Raw genomic sequence first — 17,500 nt, 5'->3', positions numbered from 1 at the left:
TCATCGTGATGCTGGGAGGCTCATCGTGATGCTGAGAGGCTCATCGTGATGCTGGGAGGCTCATCGTGATGCTGGGAGGCTCATCGTGATGCTCGGAGGCTCATCGTGATGCTGGGAGGCTCATCGTGATGCTCGGAGGCTCATCGTGATGCTGGGAGGCTCATCGTGATGCTGGGAGGCTCATCGTGATGCTCGGAGGCTCATCGTGATGCTGAGAGGCTCATCGTGATGCTGGGAGGCTCATCGTGATGCTCGGAGGCTCATCGTGATGCTGAGAGGCTCATCGTGATGCTCGGAGGCTCGTCGTGATGCTGGGAGGCTCATCGTGATGCTGAGAGGCTCATCGTGATGCTCGGAGGCTCATCGTGATGCTGGGAGGCTCATCGTGATGCTCGGAGGCTCATCGTGATGCTGAGAGGCTCATCGTGATGCTGAGAGGCTCATCGTGATGCTGAGAGGCTCATCGTGATGCTGGGAGGCTCATCGTGATGCTGGGAGGCTCATCGTGATGCTCGGAGGCTCATCGTGATGCTGGGAGGCTCATCGTGATGCTGAGAGGCTCATCGTGATGCTCGGAGGCTCATCGTGATGCTGGGAGGCTCATCGTGATGCTGGGAGGCTCATCGTGATGCTGGGAGGCTCATCGTGATGCTGGGAGGCTCATCGTGATGCTGGGAGGCTCATCGTGATGCTCGGAGGCTCATCGTGATGCTGAGAGGCTCATCGTGATGCTGAGAGGCTCATCGTGATGCTCGGAGGCTCATCGTGATGCTGGGAGGCTCATCGTGATGCTGGGAGGCTCATCGTGATGCTGGGAGGCTCATCGTGATGCTGGGAGGCTCATCGTGATGCTGGGAGGCTCATCGTGATGCTCGGAGGCTCATCGTGATGCTGAGAGGCTCATCGTGATGCTGGGAGGCTCATCGTGATGCTCGGAGGCTCATCGTGATGCTGAGAGGCTCATCGTGATGCTGAGAGGCTCATCGTGATGCTGGGAGGCTCATCGTGATGCTGGGAGGCTCATCGTGATGCTCGGAGGCTCATCGTGATGCTGAGAGGCTCATCGTGATGCTGAGAGGCTCATCGTGATGCTCGGAGGCTCATCGTGATGCTGGGAGGCTCATCGTGATGCTGGGAGGCTCATCGTGATGCTCGGAGGCTCATCGTGATGCTGGGAGGCTCATCGTGATGCTGAGAGGCTCATCGTGATGCTGAGAGGCTCATCGTGATGCTCGGAGGCTCATCGTGATGCTGGGAGGCTCATCGTGATGCTGGGAGGCTCATCGTGATGCTGGGAGGCTCATCGTGATGCTGGGAGGCTCATCGTGATGCTGGGAGGCTCATCGTGATGCTGGGAGGCTCATCGTGATGCTCGGAGGCTCATCGTGATGCTCGGAGGCTCATTGTGATGCTGGGAGGCTCATCGTGATGCTGGGAGGCTCATCGTGATGCTGGGAGGCTCATCGTGATGCTCGGAGGCTCATCGTGATGCTGGGAGGCTCATCGTGATGCTGAGAGGCTCATCGTGATGCTGGGAGGCTCATCGTGATGCTGGGAGGCTCATCGTGATGCTCGGAGGCTCATCGTGATGCTGGGAGGCTCATCGTGATGCTCGGAGGCTCATCGTGATGCTGGGAGGCTCATCGTGATGCTGGGAGGCTCATCGTGATGCTGGGAGGCTCATCGTGATGCTGGGAGGCTCATCGTGATGCTCGGAGGCTCATCGTGATGCTGAGAGGCTCATCGTGATGCTGGGAGGCTCGTCGTGATGCTGGGAGGCTCGTCGTGATGCTGAGAGGCTCATCGTGATGCTCGGAGGCTCATCGTGATGCTGGGAGGCTCATCGTGATGCTGAGAGGCTCATCGTGATGCTGAGAGGCTCATCGTGATGCTGGGAGGCTCATCGTGATGCTCGGAGGCTCATCGTGATGCTGAGAGGCTCATCGTGATGCTCGGAGGCTCGTCGTGATGCTGGGAGGCTCGTCGTGATGCTGAGAGGCTCATCGTGATGCTCGGAGGCTCATCGTGATGCTGGGAGGCTCATCGTGATGCTCGGAGGCTCATCGTGATGCTGAGAGGCTCATCGTGATGCTGAGAGGCTCATCGTGATGCTGAGAGGCTCATCGTGATGCTGGGAGGCTCATCGTGATGCTGGGAGGCTCATCGTGATGCTCGGAGGCTCATCGTGATGCTGGGAGGCTCATCGTGATGCTGAGAGGCTCATCGTGATGCTCGGAGGCTCATCGTGATGCTGGGAGGCTCATCGTGATGCTGGGAGGCTCATCGTGATGCTGGGAGGCTCATCGTGATGCTGGGAGGCTCATCGTGATGCTGGGAGGCTCATCGTGATGCTCGGAGGCTCATCGTGATGCTGAGAGGCTCATCGTGATGCTGAGAGGCTCATCGTGATGCTCGGAGGCTCATCGTGATGCTGGGAGGCTCATCGTGATGCTGGGAGGCTCATCGTGATGCTGGGAGGCTCATCGTGATGCTGGGAGGCTCATCGTGATGCTGGGAGGCTCATCGTGATGCTCGGAGGCTCATCGTGATGCTGAGAGGCTCATCGTGATGCTGGGAGGCTCATCGTGATGCTCGGAGGCTCATCGTGATGCTGAGAGGCTCATCGTGATGCTGAGAGGCTCATCGTGATGCTGGGAGGCTCATCGTGATGCTGGGAGGCTCATCGTGATGCTCGGAGGCTCATCGTGATGCTGAGAGGCTCATCGTGATGCTGAGAGGCTCATCGTGATGCTCGGAGGCTCATCGTGATGCTGGGAGGCTCATCGTGATGCTGGGAGGCTCATCGTGATGCTCGGAGGCTCATCGTGATGCTGGGAGGCTCATCGTGATGCTGAGAGGCTCATCGTGATGCTGAGAGGCTCATCGTGATGCTCGGAGGCTCATCGTGATGCTGGGAGGCTCATCGTGATGCTGGGAGGCTCATCGTGATGCTGGGAGGCTCATCGTGATGCTGGGAGGCTCATCGTGATGCTGGGAGGCTCATCGTGATGCTGGGAGGCTCATCGTGATGCTGGGAGGCTCATCGTGATGCTGGGAGGCTCATCGTGATGCTCGGAGGCTCATCGTGATGCTGGGAGGCTCATCGTGATGCTCGGAGGCTCATCGTGATGCTCGGAGGCTCATTGTGATGCTGGGAGGCTCATCGTGATGCTGGGAGGCTCATCGTGATGCTGGGAGGCTCATCGTGATGCTCGGAGGCTCATCGTGATGCTGGGAGGCTCATCGTGATGCTGGGAGGCTCATCGTGATGCTGGGAGGCTCATCGTGATGCTGGGAGGCTCATCGTGATGCTCGGAGGCTCATCGTGATGCTGGGAGGCTCATCGTGATGCTGGGAGGCTCATCGTGATGCTGAGAGGCTCATCGTGATGCTCGGAGGCTCATCATGATGCTGGGAGGCTCATCGTGATGCTGTGAGGCTCATCGTGATGCCGGGAGGCTCATCGTGATGCTGAGAGGCTCATCGTGATGCTGTGAGGCTCATCGTGATGCCGGGAGGCTCATCGTGATGCTGTGAGGCTCATCGTGATGCTGGGAGGCTCATCGTGATGCTGAGACGTCGATGTTGGACAGTGAATAAGCAGTTTGTGTTGTGTCTGAGTCTATATATCTATATCTATATCTGAGTCTATATCGTTCTTCTTCTGGTATCTTAAAGATGTTTGCTTCTCTATTTTGCTGTTTATAATACGCAGTTTTGAAAATAGTTTGAAAATACCATATTAAAAGGACTGTGTGTAACTTTTTACACAAATAAATCGTTTTTTTATTGCCAGTGTGTGAACAGGTTGCAACCTAGAAAATGAGACCTTCCGCAACATTCTGGGTTTCCTCTGTCAGCCTGTAGACTGTTCTTAATGTGATGAACCCGGGCCGTTTATAACGGGACAATCCAACGGATGTGACGTCATGCACGCCTCGCGAGTGCCTTTATTTTCAGCTCCGCTCACAGGACTAACAGCGTGCAACCAAAGCTAACGTTCAGTTAACTCAGACTCCAACACGGAAGCACACAAACAACAAAGTTCTATCTGGTGAAGCCCGTCTGTGAAACAGGAATGTGACCGAGAAAACTAGGATCAACATCGGCCTTCGTTCATGGAGGGACCTTCGTTTACGAGCATAAGCGCGAGCAACAGGACGCTGACTGTTGTTGACCTAACGGCCACATGAGTTAACTCAACTCATCCATATTAGTCATGTTAATGGATTCAGTGATGTGTGTGAGGTGAAAACTGTTGGACAAAGTGTTGTTCTTCAGCTATGGACTTCCTTTTGTCCTCTTTTAGCTCATTATTTTGTTGTTCTGATGATGTTACCGGTGTTGGAAACGTGTCCGATACGACCCAAAATACGTCCCTGATGTGAAAGCACCCGAAATCTCAGGGCTTAAAATGGTACCTACTTCTTAGAAAAAAGGGTCCTCACATTGGGAGGATTTTCCTCTAAAACACACACACCACTCACACACACACACACACACACACACCACACACACACACACACACACACACACACACACACACACACACACACACACACACACACTGTGGTAGAGAGGGAGATCCAGAGAGACAGATCAGAGGGAGAGAGGGAGTTCAGAGAGCTCAGAGAGAGAAAACTAGAGTCCACAGATACGACTGCTCCTCTGGGCCTGGAACAGAAAGTTCACACACTCCAGGAGGACGTGTCTGAGTGTGTTGGTATGAACCACAGAGAGATCTGTGTGTGTGTGTGTGTGTGCACCTGCAGGCTACACGCTAATAACATGCATCACTGAAGCGCACACAGAGATAAACCAACAAACCCTGAGCAGGCCCGAGTCCATGTTCTGTCCCAGATTACACCATCTATCTATCTATCTATCTATATCTATCTGTATATATCTATATCTATATCTATCTATACATCTATCTATATATCTATATCTATCTGTATATATCTATCTATATCTATATCTATAGCTATCTATCTATACCCATCCCACCATCTATCTCTAGGTCCGATGTTAATCACATTACAGCTCAAACATGCTCATAAAGTTTTATAACATCAACTACAGAGTGGTGAAGGTTAGAGAGAGTTCATGGTTACAGTTGAGAACATACAAAGAGAGGACACACACACCGCCATTCACCACTACCACCGACGCTATGACCGGCGCTACCACCGCCACTACGACCGCCACACCTCAGCACCCCTCTGAAGGACACACTACATCGTCTCCTACTGCCTGCTGACATCAGACACACATGGAGCAGTGAGCTGCTGTAGAGAGGATGTAGACTGATGGAGGAGGCAGCTTCTCTCCCTCCACCTTCCTTTAACTAACCTCCAACCAGAGAAGCCTCCGTCCAACAGTCTGCTGTCTCCTCATCCATCAGCTGATAATCATCAAACTCAGACGGTGAAAGAGAGAACTATATTGTGACTGAGCAGTTCATTTGGAGCAGAGAGCTGTAAAACAAGATGAACTTCCCTGATCCCGGAGGAGAAACTGGGTCATTACTGCAGCGCTGAGGCTCGGAGCTGAAGGCTCGGAGCTGAAGGCTCGGAGCTGAAGGCTCGGAGTTGAAGACTCTGCTGCTGAGGACGTTTCTCTACACTCAACACTGCTGTTCCAGTTGGACACTGTGTGTTCTACCTATTTACCATCAGTGTCATAATATCTATTTATTCATTCATTAATGCATCCGTCTATCGGGAGAAGGTTTGGTGCAGCTCAGTCGGCAGGAAGACATGTTGGCATTGTACGATTCTGCAAACCACGGCTACGTTGAATGTCAACGTTTTTGCGTTCGGTCGGAGCGAGTGACGTAGCGCGCAGAGCAAGAGATATAGAATATAGATATAGTATATAGCATATAACTGTTATTGAAAGTTAGGTGGTATAATAGTGAGTATAACCAGCGATGGGGGGTAACGAGACATCCATCTGGATCGATTCAACGATCAACGATCAATGTTTACCGTGCGATCCAGTCTTTATTCGTATCGCCATGTTGACAGTCTTTGCTAACTTTAGCTTTTAGTTGACTTGGCAGTAATGCTATCTTTCTATCTGTTCATGTGCACATACCAGGGTTAGTGTTTGATTCATGCTCATATGTATACAGTGTATGGATAAGGTTTGTAATGTTTATATGTATTAGTCCGTCCTTTAGCTCTAACAGAGTTTACAGAAGGAAAGATATTACAGTCATTTAGTGTTGAAACTCCGTCTGTTGGCTGAACATCAATAAAAGGCTTCCGGACACATCCGCCTGCTTCACCGTCGTCTGGCTGAGGTCCGCTACACCAGCCGTTTCACCACGTTAACCACGTGGTGATGTGCGTTTCTGCAGATATGAAACAGATTTATGAAACAGATTTTTTGTTGGGGCTTCACGGTGGTGTAGCGGTTAGCACGGTCACTTCACAGCAAGAGGGTCGCAGGTTCAAACCCCGTTTCTTCTGTGTGGAGTCTGCATGTTCTCCCCGTGTTAGCGTGGGCTCTCTCCGGGTGCTCAGGTTTCCTCCCACAGTCCAAAGACATGCAGGTTCATTGTAGGTGTGAGTGTGAATGGTTGTCTGTCTGTATGTGTCAGCCCTGTGATAGTCTGGAGACCTGTCCAGGGTGTACCCCCCCGCCTTCACCCAATGCCAGCCCCCCCGCCATCCTGAACAGGATCAGAGGTAACAATAGATGGAAGGATGTTTTTTGTTCAGAAACGTAGACATTCAGCGTATCCTGTGTGGTTGCAGAAACATCTTTTTTTCTGGGGTTGAGTTGTTTCGTCGCTGCTCGACAAATGAAATGTTTTAAATGTTCAACACAGAAGTGCATCTCTCAGCTCTCATCTCTCAGCTCTCATCTCTCATCTCTCAGCTCTCATCTCTCATCTCTCAGCTCTCATCTCTCATCTCTCATCTCTCAGCTCTCAGCTCTCATCTCTCATCTCTCATCTCTCAGCTCTCAGCTCTCATCTCTCATCTCTCATCTCTCAGCTCTCAGCTCTCAGCTCTCATCTCTCATCTCTCATCTCTCATCTCTCATCTCTCATCTCTCAGCTCTCATCTCTCATCTCTCATCTCTCATCTCTCAGCTCTCATCTCTCAGCTCTCATCTCTCATCTCTCAGCTCTCATCTCTCATCTCTCAGCTCTCATCTCTCATCTCTCAGCTCTCATCTCTCATCTCTCATCTCTCATCTCTCAGCTCTCATCTCTCATCTCTCAGCTCTCATCTCTCATCTCTCAGCTCTCAGCTCTCATCTCTCATCTCTCAGCTCTCAGCTCTCATCTCTCAGCTCTCAGCTCTCATCTCTCATCTCTCATCTCTCATCTCTCATCTCTCAGCTCTCATCTCTCATCTCTCATCTCTCATCTCTCAGCTCTCAGCTCTCAGTCTGACTTTTCATTTAGCTTTGCACACAATTCTGCCTTTGATTGCTTTTCTCGACTTAACTGGTGAAACCTGGGAACATGTTTAGAACACATCTCTGATTAGTTTTAGTTCCTCCTGCTCCGCCTGAATGAGTTCCTCTCTAGTCTCCACGGTACGAGGCTGTTTGGTCTCTCCGGCGCTGACTGCTGTTTCAGGTCACAATCACAAAACAAATAAACTGATGATATATTATGAAATGAGAATTAACAAATTGCCAATTATTTCACAGTGAATTAATGAGTGTGTAGGCTGCTGTTTGGAATCTATATTTAATTGAGCGCCCGGCGCAGCGGCGTCAGAACGTGTCAGTTTATTGGATGCAGGTTTGGTTCTGGAGCCGACGAGACGTTCGCTGGCTGCAGGAACAAAACTACACGTGAGCTCTGGTTCACGTTAGTGTGTGTTAGTGCGTGTTGGTGCGTGTTGGTGTGTGTTAGTGTGTGTTAGTGTGTGTTGGTGTGTGTTAGTGTGTGTTAGTGTGTGTTGGTGTGTGTTAGTGTGTGTTGGTGCGTGTTGGTGCGTGTTAGTGTGTGTTGGTGTGTGTTAGTGTGTGTTGGTGTGTGTTGGTGTGTGTTGGTGTGTGTTGGTGTGTGTTGGTGTGTGTTAGTGTGTGTTGGTGCGTGTTGGTGCGTGTTAGTGCGTGTTGGTGTGTGTTAGTGTGTGTTGGTGTGTGTTGGTGCGTGTTGGTGCGTGTTGGTGCGTGTTGGTGCGTGTTGGTGCGTGTTGGTGTGTGTTGGTGCGTGTTGGTGCGTGTTGGTGCGTGTTGGTGCGTGTTGGTGCGTGTTGGTGCGTGTTAGGGCTGCACAATTAATCAAATATTAATTCCCAATTCGCAATTCCCACAATTAAATGAACACCACTGCCTGTGATATTGACGTTTAAAACGTGAGTTCTGCTCGTAGAAAACGTTGCTGCAGATCATCCTGAAGTAGCAGCCAGCAGCCGCTAATCCAGATGTTCAGGCTTCACTTTTGGGTATAGATATTATCTATACAACCAACGTGATTATGATTAAATTGAGAGCATTACATTGTTCATCTAGCCTCTTAATGTTGCTCTCAAAGGTCACCAGATTGAAGCTTTAACTTTAACATGTAGCTAACTAAAGGGTGAATATTAATGTATTTATTCATATTGCAGAAGAAAGAATATTGTAATGTCAGTTTCTTCCAGCAGCTCTATATGTACGTTAGCAGGGATGAAGCTCAGCGTGGAAGTGAAAGCAGCGCTCGGTTTATTTAATGTGATAAAAATATGTTGTCGTTAAATCAGTAAATAATCGTGATCTCAATATTGATCAAAATAGTCGTGATTATCATTTCGGCCATAATCGTGCAGCTCTAGTACACGTGCATGCTTTCATTTTGTGTCAGTGAATTCATTCATTATCTATACATAGTCACATCAATGTGTGTGTGTGTGTGTGTGTGTGTGTGTGTGTGTGTGTGTGCGTGCCCACCTGCAAGGCAACATGCTACTAACACGCATCAGTGCAGCACATTAACGGAGCATGATGAGCTGTTCTACATACAGATACACAAACATGTTGAGAGGACGGTGACGGAGGGATGACGAGACGCGTCAGAGACTTTTCAAACTTTTAAACGTGACATCCCCCCCCCACTACACACACACACACACACACACACACACACACACACACACACACCTGTGTTGGTTTTAGGTTAACAACTAAGAGCAGAGCGACTGTAAACAGAGACGGAGACAGAGACAGAGACAGATGGATGACAGCGGCAGCTCACAGGAAACGCTGCTATACATCCTCCACACACAGAGAGACACACTGGAGACGTGATTGACAGCTCCCTGAAGGGACGGAGTGAATTATTCAGCAGAGTCTGACGGACAGACAGACAGACATCAGTCAGAGACAGACACACAGTGAGACGAAGCACAGTGAGACAGACAGACAGACAGACAGACAGACAGACACACAGTGAGACAGACAGACAGACAGACAGACAGACAGACAGACAGACAGACACACAGTGAGACAGACAGACAGACAGACAGACAGACACACAGTGAGACAGACACACAGTGAGACAGACAGACAGACAGACAGACAGACAGACAGACAGACAGACACACAGTGAGACAGACAGACACACAGTGAGACAGACAGACACACAGTGAGACAGACAGACAGACAGACAGACAGACAGACAGACAGACACACAGTGAGACAGACAGACACACAGTGAGACAGACAGACACACAGTGAGACAGACAGACAGACAGACAGACAGACAGACAGACAGACAGACAGACACACAGTGAGACAGACAGACACATAGTGAGACAGACAGACAGACGGACAGACAGACAGACAGGCTGTGGATCATCAGAACTTCCCTCCAGGCATATTTTTATTCATAATCAATAACTCTATTGAATATTACATAAAGCTTTGTTCATTTACAGTCTCAGGATTTTTAAATTCTTAAAGAGGCTTTTTGAAATTCAGCGTGTTCCTTCACCTGCTGCTGCCGGACGCCAGCAGGGAGGACACAGAGGACACGGAGGACACGGAGGACACGGAGGACACGGAGGACACGGAGGACACGGAGGACACGGAGGACACGGAGGACACGGAGGACAGCTTAAACGCATCACAGACAATAACGAAGAGCAGCCAATCAGCTCTCAGCTAACAGCAACACCGCTAACGAAGAGCAGCCAATCAGCGAAAAATGTTCCAAAATGCTCTGCCAATGGTGAACAGTGTATTCTCCTGTTGGAACTGACTCTTGTTTGGAGCTCTTGTTCTGAGCTCTTGTGTTGTCTGTGTGCACGGGGCCTGCTGGGTGCTGAGCTCTACTAAAGGGATCATTTGGTGTCTGCTCCGAGCATCAGCCTGCCACGTTTATCTGATCTGGATAAGGCCGTGCGATAGGGCAAGTTGAAGCTGGTGTTTCACAAAACCAAGTTGCAGCATTAGTTGGAGTCAGCCCTGGTACCATCTCCAAACTGAAGGCCAAACCGGGAAACCGGTGATGTAAAAGACAGACCGCGAAGTGGGCGTCCCAAGAAGACAACACCCCAGGAAGACGGGTTCATCACCCTTACAGCACTGAGGAACCGTAGGCTGTCTTCTAGAGATTTGCAGGCAAGGTTTGCAGGACATTACGGCAACCAGATCTCTGATCAGACGGTCAGGAACAGAATGCACACAGCCAATCTCAGAGCTCATAAGGCTACCAGAGAGCCTGCATGACTGCCCTTCACCGTCAGGCCCGTTCGAGCTGGTGTCGACAACACAGACAATGGAACCTGAACAGTTTATTAACAGAGATCATTTCACAAAAGTTGTGCAATGTACACACGGTGTTATTTATTAGAAATATGCTCCTGCCATATTCTAGTTTATTTTTAAAGATTCACCTCCGGCCCGTTTAAAAAGCCTCCAACAGATCCCCCACATGATCACCGGCGTCCCTCCAGGAACCTTTAACTCCAACACTGAATGCAGCTTCAACCGATCTCTGCAGACTTTGAGCTGCAGGATTTAACAATAGTTCAGGAAAACAGGTTAGAATCCAACAGATGCTGGTGAATCCAGCAAACTGCACCTAAAAAATACATTTCATCAACCTCTCACTCATTTCCCTGCAGGCCGTTGGATGCTGCTGGATTAGAGCTCCAGGGCAAGAACACACAGTGACCTCTCCAGCCCTGTTAGAGCTACAGTCTGACTGTTAGAGCTACAGTCTGAATGTTAGAGCTACAGTCTGACTGTTAGAGCTACAGTCTGACTGTTAGAGCTACAGTCTGACTGTTAGAGCTACAGTCTGACTGTTAGAGCTACAGTCTGAATGTTAGAGCTACAGTCTGACTGTTAGAGCTACAGTCTGAATGTTAGAGCTACAGTCTGACTGTTAGAGCTACAGTCTGAATGTTAGAGCTACAGTCTGACTGTTAGAGCTACAGTCTGAATGTTAGAGCTACAGTCTGACTGTTAGAGCTACATCTATATCTAGATATAGATCTAGATATACTATAAAACTATCAAACTGCCCTCTGGAAGACGCTATAGATCCGCCGCAGCAACCACGAACATTTAAAAAAAAGTCTTTCATACCAAATTCAATAACTTTACTAAATTCATAACCATCGTTCAGACTGAGACACGTCTGTTATTATTATATTATTATCTCCACTATGCATGTTCTGCTAGTTATTGTAGTTACTGTGATTTACTATGATGTGTTTTAACTAACCTGTTAAGTCAAAGGTAAATTTCCACATATGTGGACAATAAAGATTATTATCATTATTATTATTATTATTATTATTATTATTATTATTATTGTTATTATCATTATTATAATTATTATTATCATTATAATTATTATAATTATTATTATTAATATCATTATTATTATTATTATCATTATTATTAATATCATTATTATTATTATCATTATTATTATTATTATCATCATTATGATTATTATGATTATGATTATTATCATTATTATTATTATCATTATTGTTATTATAATTATTATTATTATTATTGTTATTATCATGATTATTATCATTATTATTATTATTATTATTATTATTATCATTATTATAATTATTATTATCATTATAATTATTATAATTATTATTATTATCATCATTATGATTATTATGATTATTATTATAATTATTATCATTATTATTATTAATATCATTATTATTATTATTATCATTATTATTAATATCATTATTATTATTATCATTATTATTATTATTATCATCATTATGATTATTATGATTATGATTATGATTATTATCATTATTATTATTATCATTATTGTTATTATAATTATTATTATTGTTATTGTTATTATCATGATTATTATTATTATTATCATTATTATTATTATCATTATTGTTATTATCATGATTATTATTATTATTATCATTATTATTATTATTATTATTATAATTATCATTATTATTATTATCCTCCAAAATGATCACAGAGTTTCTTTGAACAGAACTCTGAACAGAATCCAGATAACTTGTGATTATTAAGAGCTCAGAATCTCTTCTCCGGTGAGACGCCGCTGCGTCCTCCCAGAGCGCTTCATCAGCTTCAGTTAGTTCAGTTCGCTACGGAACAATTCCCAGAATGCTTTTCACCAGCCGGCCAGATAAAGAGATGCGACCTTGCTGATGTTCAGCTGTGGGAGTTTAACTGTAGATGGAGGACGAGATATCAGAGGCTCCGCTGGAGAACAGGTGAGTCGACCTTCATTCAAACCTCAACCTGTCTTCATACTGCAATGCATTGTGGGCCCTGCACCCGGGGCGGGGGATACTGGTCCGTGTGTCTCCTTTGAGACTGATTGATTGATTGATTGATTGATTGACACCTCTGCTGTCACACTGCTGCTGGATATAATACCTGGACAGGAAGATGAATTATTGTAATATTCTGGATGTAACACAGTGATCTCTGTTTCTGTATCAGTATTTAATATAATAATAATAACTTTATTTATATATTAGAATGACTGACGGGGCGACGCAGAGAAAGATAAACCTCAGCAAAAAGAAGGATTTTCCTTTAATCCGATGATTTGAATACTAAAAGAAAACCAGAGCTCAGAGGGTGTTAGCTTGTAGATTCATGTCAGAGTAGTTTGATCTCATCGATCAGGACTTCAACTGTGTTCACTAGAAACAGGCTGAGTATTAAAACCTGATTAGACAGAAAGTCAAGGTGTTGCTCGTCTTCTCTGAATCAATAAAGGTTAAATAGCTAAGCTCAACTACTTCAAAATTGGTTTATAAACTATTGTAATTATGAACTGTAAATTGCGTATATGAAAACAACCTAGAAAAAATAAAGTATATATCTTAAAAAAATATAAATATTAGATTAATTGTCAGTGTGATTTTTGTATTGATTTTAGGCCAAACGCCAGTCGAGTTCTCTTTCAGCTCTTCTTCTCTCTCTCTCTGCCGAGCTGCTACGCTGCTAAACGAGGACTCTTTCTCAGCTGATTGACATCAGCGAACAGATTCCAGCTTTAAGTATTACATGTATTTTGGTTTCATACCGTAAGATGTGATTTCATTGAGCGAATCGTGCGGTCCAGATGCAGATTGAAAAAACAAGACATTTTGCAGCCGACACGGATTCAGGTGTGAATCCCAGCGGAGGGAGAAGGAATCCGAAGTGGGAACGTTGGTCTGCAGGTGCTGAATGAATCTCAGTAACCGGAGTCCGACTCAGATCTCAGATCACACGGAGCGCCGCCCGACTCTCCCGGCACCCACGATCACATTAAAACCAACTCGTTCTCGTTCTCGTTCTCGTTCTCGTTCTCGTTCTCGTTCTCCGGCTCTCAGCATCTTATTGTTGTTCATTACAGAGTCTGCATGTAATTATACTGCTGTGGATTCCCACATGCTCTCTTTCTGAATCAGTCGATGGGGCGTCCTGTCTTCCTCTACCGTCACAGAGAGGTCAGAGGTCAACGGCAGCCCTGCCGCTCAAGGACACTTCAGCAGGGCGGTCTGCTCGTTCACTCACCCTGAGAAGAGATTTCACTTCTCTGAGGGACAGAAATCAAGACAGTTTGTTCTGCTACTCTTTGAGCAAGGCACTCGTCCATGTTTAGTTCCTCTGACCTTTGACCTCCCTGTTAGAGGAGGTTGAAACAGCAAAAGGTTCAAGTTCAGCAGCTGTCGACAGCTCGTCCCGAACACTTCCCGAACCAGGTTGTGTTTTCCTAAAAGTCGACTCGACTTATTAAACAGAAAACAGAAAATAAAAAAGCTTCCTGCTGAACTGCTGCTGGAAAACATCAACTTCAATAAAAAGCATTTTTCATTACTGACGCTGCAGGATACAACACGGACTTTAAACTACTACTACAGGACAGGACATGTTGTTATTAGTACTGCTTTACTCAGTCTGCTCTGCTCTGGTCTGCTCTGCTCTGGTCTGGTCTGGTCTGGTCTGGTCTGCTCTGGTCTGGTCTGCTCTGCTCTGGTCTGCTCTGGTCTGCTCTGCTCTGCTCTGGTCTGGTCTGGTCTGCTCTGGTCTGGTCTGGTCTGGTCTGGTCTGGTCTGCTCTGGTCTGCTCTGCTCTGCTCTGGTCTGGTCTGGTCTGCTCTGGTCTGCTCTGGTCTGGTCTGGTCTGGTCTGGTCTGGTCTGGTCTGCTCTGGTCTGGTCTGGTCTGGTCTGGTCTGGTCTGGGTCTCTGGGTTTTCTCTATCTCGGTCTCGTGGGTGTTTTGATAAAGTCCAGTTGGATTTATTATTTTCCTTCCAGTTGTATTTGTGCTGCTCGGCATCGCTGGCTGCTCTGCTGTCTGTCAGCTGTCAGCTCACCAACATACAGTATCACAGTTCAGGTTGATGCTTCTATTGACCGTGAAAACATCCTCATCGTAGACGTGTACTTCATGTTTATAGCTCATTTTCATCTCTTGTCCCTCGTTGGGCTCTAATGTTTACAGTGTAATTAAGACGTACAGCTTTCTATACGATGAAACCACAATACACTACATATATGGAAATATAATAAAATACCCATCACACATACTGAAAACTAACACTACCACAGAGCCGGGTATCACACATACTGAACACTAACACTACCACAGAGCCGGGATCACACATACTGAACACTAACACTACCACAGAGCCGGGATCACACATACTGAACACTAACACTACCACAGAGCCGGGTATCACACATACTGAACACTAACACTACCACAGAGCCGGGATCACACATACTGAACACTAACACTACCACAGAGCCGGGATCACACATACTGAACACTAACACTACCACAGAGCCGGGATCACACATACTGAACACTAACACTACCACAGAGCCGGGATCACACATACTGAACACTAACACTACCACAGAGCCGGGATCACACATACTGAACACTAACACTACCACAGAGCCGGGATCACACATACTGAACACTAACACTACCACAGAGCCGGGATCACACATACTGAACACTAACACTACCACAGAGCCGGGATCACACATACTGAACACTAACACATACTGAACACTAACACATACTGAACACTAACACTACCACAGAGCCGGGATCACACATACTGAACACTAACACATACTGAACACTAACACATACTGAACACTAACACATACTGAACACTAACACATACTGAACACTAACACTACCACAGAGCCGGGATCACACATACTGAACACTAACACTACCACAGAGCCGGGATCACACATACTGAACACTAACACTACCACAGAGCCGGGATCACACATACTGAACACTAACACTACCACAGAGCCGGGTATCACACATACTGAACACTAACACATACTGAACACTAACACATACTGAACACTAACACTACCACAGAGCCGGGATCACACATACTGAACACTAAACTACCACAGAGCCGGGGATCGGCGACCTTTAAAACATGGTGTCGCTTGTAGCCAATCACCACGAGCTCTTTCCGATTTAATGCTACGTGTGATTGGCCAACTACCGCAGCAGCTCCAACCCGTACAGCCAGGACTGACTACACACGCCTGTCAACATGGAGGTGGCTGAACAAGCGGCTAGCAGCTAACAGTGCAAACAACAGCAACAGTGCTGATGGTACGTGTCCACCGGGGCATTTTTTATCACGAGGGACGCGCCGCTCCCCAGCATTGGACGCTTGATGGGCTACTAGACACAAGGCACCTGATTGGACGAACTCTTTCCCTCCGCGGGCTGCTGCTCCCAGCTTTCAAACCAAAACCAACATGGCGGCTCATTTGGAAATGAATGTTGATGAATCTGTCTTCATTTTAGACCAACGGTTAGTTTAAAAGATTCTCGGGAGTTTCCAGAGGCGGCGAGTCGCGTCAGACGTCCCTGATTTGCATAAAGTAGACTAGACCTCAACTTTATGCAAATGAGGAGCGGGCAACGTGACACTCCGTCTCCGGAGTCCCGCCGCCACGCTACCAGAATGCATTGCACGGCTGCTTAGAGATAGACAATGAATGGGAAGCGTGGAGAGGACGGATCCTGTGGACACGTACCATCAGGGGACGACTTCATTAGCGGTAACCGCTCTATGAGCGCTGCATGAGCACTGTAGGAGCGCTGTGCAGTGCGGCGGCGATCGGTATCACTGTAAGGGTATTGGTATTGGTACTGGTACTGGTACTGGTATTGGTACTGGTACTGGTACTGGTACTGGTACTGGTACTGGTACTGGTATTGGTACTGGTACTGGTATTGGTACTGGTACTGGTATTGGTACTGTTACTGGTACTGGTACTGGTACTGGTACTGGTACTGGTACTGGTATTGGTACTGGTACTGGTATTGGTACTGGTACTGGTATTGGTATTGTTACTGGTACTGGTATTGGTACTGGTAATGTTTTAAAGGATACTCAGCCCTACCTGTGACTGACTAATTATACTATTTACTCCCAACAAGGTAGTACTGTTTACAGGGGTCACAAGCCCAACACGTTGGAACCACTGGTTTAATCTTTAACAATCTACTGTATTCTATGAATGATTATGTCTTTTCTTATATTAACTGTCAACATGAAAACTAACTATATCTGTAAAATAAATGCAACAGAGTAAAAAGTACAATAGATGCAGTATACGTATAAAGTAGCAGGAAATCAAGTGAAGTACCTGCACCTCAAACTTCTACTTAAATACAGTACGGACTTTCCAACACTAGGTAACATTGTGCAAGTAGTTTTTAATTCCAATATAATAATATATTCTATATATTTAATACATATTTTTCAGAGTTGACATTTAAGCAGATTGTTGTGTTGTTTCCTACAAACCTCAAACAGCAGAGGAGCAGACTGATACTACAGCTGACTCTCAGTCCGTCTCCACGCTGTCAGACTGACCTACATTAGAGAGAGATACTTCATCTGGACTTCATGAGCTGTTTCATACTGTACACGTGATGATGATGATGATGATGATGATGATGATGATGCGTGTGAACCCAGAGTATCATGATGTTAATGATGTTTCACAATGTT

The 17,500-nt window shown here is 46.6% G+C and overlaps 1 protein-coding gene across 1 annotated transcript in view; it reads right to left on the bottom strand.

The window, feature by feature from the left end:
- Window positions 1-17,500, bottom strand: part of LOC141773332 (XK-related protein 7-like) — a 67,165-nt gene that overhangs the window by 48,167 nt on the left and 1,498 nt on the right. The gene's annotated exons all lie outside the window — the stretch shown is intronic.

Source organism: Sebastes fasciatus, chromosome 8 (genome assembly GCF_043250625.1).
Source record: "Sebastes fasciatus isolate fSebFas1 chromosome 8, fSebFas1.pri, whole genome shotgun sequence".
Taxonomy (NCBI): Eukaryota; Metazoa; Chordata; class Actinopteri; order Perciformes; family Sebastidae; genus Sebastes; species Sebastes fasciatus.
This window is presented reverse-complemented; position numbering and strand designations above follow the sequence as displayed.